Source organism: Rhinolophus hipposideros, assembly GCF_964194185.1.
Source record: "Rhinolophus hipposideros genome assembly, chromosome: 16".
Classification (NCBI taxonomy): domain Eukaryota; kingdom Metazoa; phylum Chordata; class Mammalia; order Chiroptera; family Rhinolophidae; genus Rhinolophus; species Rhinolophus hipposideros.
Genome location: NC_138062.1, coordinates 45,507,595 through 45,515,889, shown reverse-complemented (window position 1 = coordinate 45,515,889; position 8,295 = coordinate 45,507,595).

Sequence of the window (8,295 nt, the reverse complement as noted above, 5' to 3'; positions counted from 1 at the left end):
AGCAAAAAAATATCTAGGAATAAATTTAACCAAGGAGGTAAAAGACCTATACTTGGAAAATTATAAGACATTGAAGAAAGAAATTAGAAGATATAAATAAATGGAAGCATATACTGTGCTCACAGATAGGAAGAATTAACATCGTTAAAATGTCCACACTACCCAAAGCAATCTATGGATTCAGTGCAATCCCTATCAAAATACCAATGGCATTTTTCATAGAACTAGAACAAATAATCCTAAAATTTATTTGGAACCACAAAAGACCCCAAATAGCCACAGCAATCTTGAAAAAGAAGAACAAAGTTGGCCATGTCATGCTACCTGATAATCAAACTATACTACAAGGCTATAGTAGTCAAAACAGCATGGTAATGACATAAAAACAGACACATAATTCAATGGAACAGTATAGGGAGCCCAGAAATAAACCCTTACCTACGTGATCAATCTATGACAAAGAAGGCAAGAATATACAATGGGGTAAAGACAGTCTGTTTAATAAATGGTGTTGGGGAAACTATAGACAGATACATGCAAAAAAAATGAAACTAGAGCAACTTAAACCATAAACAAAAATTCAAAATGGAATAAAGACTTAAATGTTAAGACCCAAAACTATAAAACTACTAGAAGAAAAAAATAGGCAGTAAACTTTTGACATTGCTCTTACAATACTTTGGTTTTTTTTTTGACTTACCTCCTCGGGCAAGGGAAACAAAAGTAAAAGTAAACAAATGTGATTACATCAAACTGAAAAGTGTTTGTACAGCAAAGGAAACCAACAAAATGAAAAGACAGCCTATTGATTGGCAGAAGATATTCACCAATGATATGTCTGACAAAGGGTTAATATCCAAAATTTACAAAGAACTCATACAACTTAACACCGAAAAAAAATCCAATTAAAAACTGGGCAGAGACCTGAATAGACATTTCTCCAAGGAGGACATATAGATGGCCAATAGACATATGAAGAGATGCTTAACATCACTAATCAGAAAAATGTAAATTAAATGAGACATCACCTCACACTTGTCAGAATGGCTATCCTCAACAAACAAGTGGTGAGTATGTAGAGAAAAGGGAACCCTTGTTGGGACTGCAAATGGTGCTGCCACTATGGAAAACTGGAAGTTCCTCAAAAAATTAAAAATAGAACTGCTTTATGACCCAGTAATTCCACTTATGGATATTTACCCAAAGAAATCTAAAACACTAATTCGAAAAGACATATGCCTCCCTATGTTCATTGCGGTATTATTTACAATAGCCAAGATATGGAAACAACCTAATAGCCCATCAACAGGTGATTGGATAAAGACACTTGGACATATACACGATGGATTATGCAATGGAATATTACTCAGCCATAAAAAGGAATGAACTCTTACTATCTGCAACAACATGGATGGATCTAGAGAGTATTGTGCTAAATGAAATAAGTCAGAAGAACAAATACCATATGCTCTCATGTGGAATCTCAACAACAAAATAAATGAATAAACAGACTAATACAGAGAACAAACTGATGGTTGCCAGATGGGAAGGGTTTGGGAAGCTGGGTGAAAAAGGTGAAGGGATGAAGAAGTAAAAAATGGTAGTTACAAATAGTCACAGGGATGTAAAGTACAGTGTAGAGAATATAGTCAGTAATATTGCAATCACTATGTATAGTGCCAGGTGTGCACTGGACTTGGGGATCACTTTGTAAATTATATAAATGTTTAACCACCGCTGTACAGCTGAAACTAAAATATTGAATGTCAACTGTAATGGAAAAATAAAGGAATTCAATATTTTTATGTAAAAAAAAGATGTGTAAATTAATACAGCATCTTCTAAGGGCTCTTTGGCAATTGCGATATTGTTTGTAATACAGAAAATTGGAAACAACCAGATGTCCATTAATAGGGGATTAATTAGATAAATTACAGTAAGTTAACACAAAGGAATATTATGGAGTCTTTTTATAAAGATTGAGATAGATTATATATATATGCTGACATGGAGAGATGTCCTGAATATACTTATGTATTCTAAAGTAAAAATTAAAAGACTAATGCAAAATACTTCGTACACATGCTGTGTTGAGAGTGGGGGACTGTTTAGTTCCTGGAAATGGGAACTCTGAGTCAGGTTATGACAGCCCCGCCCTTAGAGAGCTGCATTTCTTACATTCTACGTGGGCAGTTGCTTTTTCCTGTCCCTTAAATTCCTTGAAATAACTGCAGGATCCCAGCAACAGTTTATGTAATTATTGGTCCATTCTTCCAGGCTAAGGTACTGTTATGATGCCTTTCGTGATGTCAGAGTTCCCACAATCACTAATTTCCTGTTCATCTTTATCCTCTGTTTCCCTCACTCTTTTCATTAAAGTACCTTGAAAGTTCATAACACACACACACACACATACAAGTGACAGTCATGTTCCATACCCAGCTGCCCGCTGTGGTTTGATCCCAAACCACTTTCCAGTTGGGAGATGAACACTGCCCAGTGCTCGAGGAACCCATGCAGGGCTCTCAGCTGCCCCTCCTCCTGAGAAGTGTTGAGTTGCGGTGACAACAGTGAGCAGATGACTGGTGTTGAGAAACACGGAGAAATTTTTTTCTGGTGAGTCATCAGTCACCGAGCCTTGTATCCTCAGCAAGATTGGTCAAACCTGCCCGGAAAACTTGGTACATGTTTTCAGGCACCTGGGCAACCTAGGAATTGTGGATCCTTCCCTGATCAGTGCCACGCAGTTCCTTTTTAGGGTAAAAGGAAAACCTCTGCCTGTGGCTGTCCCTGAGGCGGAAGGAAGGCGCGGATGAACAAGACCTGGGGTTGGCCAGTCTCCTTTGTGGGTGCCTGAGGGTCCCTGGCCTGGAATAGAAGAGCCATGTGCTGTGATTAGCAGCTGTGAGTACAGTACACATAAGAGGTCTGACAGTTAAGTTTGCGAACTTGTTGCAACGATGTTGCTAACCTTTTTGGTATCAGAGGGATTATTTATTATGAATTTGTACCAACTGGACAAACAGTTAACCAAGTTTACTGTTTGGAAGTGCTGAAAAGGCTGCATGAAAAGACCTGAACTTTTCGCCAACAATTCATGGCTCTTGCATCACAACAATGCACCAGCTCACGTGGCACTGTCTGTGAGGGAGTTTTTAGCCAGTAAACAAATAACTGTATTGGAACATACTCCCTACTCACCTGATCTGGCCCCCAATGACTTCTTTCTTTACCTGAAGATAAAGGAAATATTGAAAGGAAGACATTTTGATGACATTCAGGACAGCAAGAGTAATACGACGACAGCTCTGATGGCCATTCCAGAAAAAGAGTTCCAAAATTGCTTTGAAGGATGGACTAGGCAGTGGCATCAGTGCCTAGCTTCCCAAGGGGAGTACTTCGAAGATGACCATAGTGATATTCAGCAATGAAGTGTGTAGGACTTTTTCTAGGATGAGTTCGTGAACTTAATTGTCAGACCTCGTAGGACAGACCACTTTTCTCCAAAGGATCTCATCTCCAAACTCCAGAGCGTTTATAAATGTAATAAATATGCGACTTGTGCGAGGTCACATAAGGGATGGCAGATCATGAGCTAGAACCTGGGCCTTTAAACCTAGTCTAGCGTTCTTTCTATGACACTGTTAACATCTAAGGTCACTCCATAACCTGAAACAGGCAGCTGCAACTTCCAACCACTCTGTGGAAAGCAGGACTTTATATTGTGGCTAACGGTCTAGTATTTTATGGGACATAATGGTGTTGTGAATGTAAAGGAAAAGTGAAGTGTTTTGGGTTGTGTATAGACAATTAGCCTCAAAATGCATGCTGATGTCTTTCTAAGCAGTTGTGCTCTTCGTTTCCACAAGAGGGCAGCAGCTCTACAGCAGCCATGTGCCCGCTGAACACTAGCTCCAGAAATGGAGATAGGCAGTTTTCAGATGCAGCAACCGGCAGTCAACACTGAATCAAATAGTGGTTTTTTGGAGCTACCCATTAGCCTGGGAGCCGTAAAGGAACAGGCGCTAATAAAAATGAAGCAAAACAAACCAAACGGTGAGATGAGTTTGGGTTAGGAGGATCACAGATTATCTGGTCCAGCTCTCTCCTGATAAGTAAAGGTCCTTTTTAAGCATCTGAAACAGTGAGACCCACCTTCTGGTATATGTGGAACTGTCTCAGGAGGCAGTCCACGGCAGGGGGGGACCTCCATGGAGGCTGGGAATGTTCTTCCTAAATGAAGGTAAAACTTGCCTCTGTAACTTCACACAATACAGCCCTTGGCCTGTGGCTAGGGCTCTTCCTGTGATAACCCTCCACCGCTTTGAAGATAGTTGCCATTTCTTTTAAGGTCTTCTTCAGTGTAAATATTTCTGGTTCCCTCAACCATCCCTATAACTGAATGGGATAAGGACCCAGAATGAACCTTCTAGAACAGAGCTCTTTGTACTTCTATTTTCAGCTTTGTGCTATCCATAGGAGAAGTTCTCCAAAACATACAGGCTCAGCCCATGAGAATCAAGTTTTCTTCCAAACGGGTAGCCGGAAATGAGGTCATGGAAACCTGGAATATTGGTGTGGAGACAGAGCCAGGAGTGCAGTTTCCAGGCTCTCGGCCTCACGTGGAAAGGTGCTGGCTCAGGTAGTAAATGGCCATCAATTGTGATTGGATGGCCATCAGCTGTGGCTAGTTGACTGTCAGCTGTAACCAGTGAGCCATTGGCCACTAATATAACTCCTGTGGCTATGCTAGCAGCAAATGAGGGCTAGCAAGATGGTGGCTGAGCTAGCAAGAGCAGATTGCAGTTAGCACGGCGAATTGCAGCTAGCAAGTAAGGTTCGTTGGCAGAACTGCGGAGTGTGGGTTGCGGATTGTGTGGCTCCTGCCTCTTGTGTCTCCAACCCGGCCACCAGCGAGACTATAGTGGTATGATTCCCCTATCTATGGCTCTGTGGGTGTTCCTTTTGGCCTCACCATGTCCTGCGTTCTTATGTGGGGAGCGGGAGCTGAGACCCTGCATGACACCCCACATGACAATTGGTCTTCAGGACAAACTTTCATGGGGGCCAGGACTCTGATTCCAGCTCAGTGTGCTCCAGGCTGAGACATTCTGGTCTCTGGTTCTACTGTACTTTTCCCCAGGACCTGCTATTCAGTAACACTCCTGTGTAACCTAGCTCTGGAGAAGTTTCACTGATGGTTTACTTAGTAGATACTCATTGTTCTGATAACACTCAAAGTACAGAGAAGTACAATGAAATCAGAATTCCATAATCCTACCACTCAGAGGAAACTATTAACGTTCTGTCCTATAGAATCCCTTCAGAGTCAACTGCGGCTTTGCCCACCCATCTTGTTAAGCCAAAGCCCATGGCAATTATGGCTTCTTTCTCCTATAGACCACATACACGAGATTATGGGAGTCATGTCAAGAAGACAGATGTGTAAGCTAAAAACCTCTCAATATATACGCTTAGAAAACCATGTGCCATGTGGGTCAATATGAGTGGTGTCAGAGTTAAAACAATACGCTCAATTTCAAAATCAAGTTCTTTTGTTTGGATTTCTTAAACTACCAGGAAGGAATGATGGTCCCCTAGCAGAATTTCTTCAAAACCCCTTTCTTCTCATTGGTCCCCTGCTGTACCTCCTTCAGCTGATTGGATCAAAGTCTCAGGGAGAGTGAGGGAATCCATTCTCCACCATGCTTCTCTCTGTGTTTCCTTCCTCCCCTTCCCATCCGGAGGCCTCAGGAACTGGAGTGGGGAGGCTGAGCCCAGTGCAAGGGTGGGAAGGAGACCAGGCTGATGTGTGAGCCAAGCAGGAAGCCCCCACCCCACCCCATGCCCCCAAGGCCAGGGCAGGGTAAAGGCTGAAATGTGTGTGCTCATTTCTGGGGCCATCCAGAGAGATTAGGCCCAGGAAATGTACCCCTCAGCGCTTTGATAACCTGAGAGAATTCCAGGCAGTTACCTGAGGATTTGCCAAGGATTCTGAAAGGCAGAGAAACCTGAGTGTGGAAGATGTTTTAAGCCAATAAGGTGGCCTGGAGAAGTTTCATCTCAGGTTCAGTCTGCATGCCATGGTTTACAAGAGAATCGGCTTTTCAGGTCATGACCTGAAGCCCTGAGCGTGCTCTGGACCACTGAACGTCATGCAGGAGAATGGTTACTACTGCGTGGGCCTTTCTCTCTCTCTCTTTCTTTCTTTCTTTCTTTCTTTCTTTCTTTCTTTCTTTCTTTCTTTCTTTCTTTCTTTCTTTCTTTCTTTCTTTCTCTCTCTTTCTCTCTCTTTCTCTCTCTTTCTCTCTCTTTCTCTCTCTTTCTCTCTCTTTCTCTCTCTCTCTCTCTCTCTCTCTCTCTTTCTCTCTCTTTCTCTCTCTCTCTCTCTCTCTCTCTCTCTCTCTTTCTTTCTTTCTCTCTCCCCCCCCTTTCTCTCTTTTCAATAGCAGCTCTATTGAGAGAAAATTCACATACCATACAAGTCACCCACTTAAAGTGGATGTTTGATGTTTTTTGATATAGTCGCAGAGTTGTGCAACCATCACCACAATCAGTTTTATAGCATTTTGATACCCCCCACCCAAAATCCTGTTCCCATTAGAAGTCACTCCCCATTTCCCCCCAACCGTATCAGTCCTAGGCAAGCACTAACCTATCTGTCCCCATGCATTTGCCTGATTTGGACATTTCATATAAATGGAATCACAAGATGTAGTCCTTTGTAACTGCTTCTTTCACCTAACCTAATATTGTCAAGGTTCATCTATGTCAAAACATGTGTCATGCTTCATATCTTTTTTTTTCATAATTCACTCATATCTTATTATTACAGATTAATATTCCTTTGTATGGCTATAGTACATTTAGTTAATTCATTGATCGATGGACATTTGCCGTGTTTCCACTTTGGGGCTATTACGAATAATACTGCTGTGAACATTCCTGTATGAGTTTTTGTGTGGACATATGTTTTATTTCTCTTGAGTGAGTGGAATTGCTGGGACATGTGGTAACTTTATGTTTAACCTTTTGAGGAGCTGCCAGACTGCCAAAGCAGCTGCACCATTTTTCATTCCCACCAGCAGTGTGTGAGGGTGGCTTTTTTCATGCCAAAGAATTTGGTTTGTTTGGGAAGTGAGTAACTTCTAGAACTCTTATTTACTGTGTGTCGCGTCCCGCGCAACAAGGGCAGTGAGGAGGCGAGAAGGGGCGGTTTGGGTTAAGTTTTTAAGAAAGAAACAAACAGAGACTTAATGCTGTTAAATCTCTCAGAAGGCCAGGGGTCTCTCAGTCTCTGAGGACTGGAGCCCTGAACAAAGCCGACTGGAGGCTTTTATTGATAAGTATACAAGGGAGTAGCAGTGTTTTTGGCACGGTTTGTGAGACTCACTTATCACGTTATAGAAACATCCCAAGCCAATTATTTTAACCTTCAAACAGCCGAAGCACAAGTTCCCATGATGTCTTACCTAAGGTCTGTACCTTCTCAGGGTCAAATCTCTCATATTGTAACAGCTCCATAGAGATAAGTAGAGAGGACTGATCTTTGTTGTCCTCATGACTTCTCTCACAAACAGGTGCAAGGGAAAAGCCAGGGCGCGCAACAGACTTTCCCAGGCAGGGGGAAGGGGAGGCAAAGCTTCTTCCCTTATTTTTCTAAGGCAGCTCATTGGGGGTCCCCACTCGGTTCCGCCTGGCTTAGGTTGTATCTCCCGTGAGATATCTTACCCGTCTTTGGCTGCAGACCATCTTTTGGGGACCAGACAGAGAGACATAACGTGTAAACACAAGGATGGAACAGAGTCCCAGAAAGGCACAATCTCACAAACTCTTCTTTCCTTAAGGAAAGACATGGAGGGACAGTTGGCTAGGCTGTTGTGCGACTACAACTGTGCTTTAAAAGATACACTCAATGCCTTTATTTGTAAAAAGTTAGACCCTTATTTACTGTGAGACTAAGTACTTTAATATAGTTGAAACTAAAGATACATAAATTGCATCCTGCTGTTTTACTTAATTGCAAGGAAAGCTGCATTACGAAGCACTCAGTTTAATGACTATATAATCCTTTATCACAAATATACCATATTTCCTCTACTGTTTAACATTTAGGGTATTTTCAACTTTTCACTTATGCTATGAAGATACATACATTGTGGGTATATAAGAATTTTTCTGTATTTTGAGATATTGACTTAAGAGATTTCCCAAAGTATAGGACAGAGAATATGAACACTACTTACATTTGACTTACATTGCCAAGCTTCTTTCAAAAAAAATACTTACAACAAT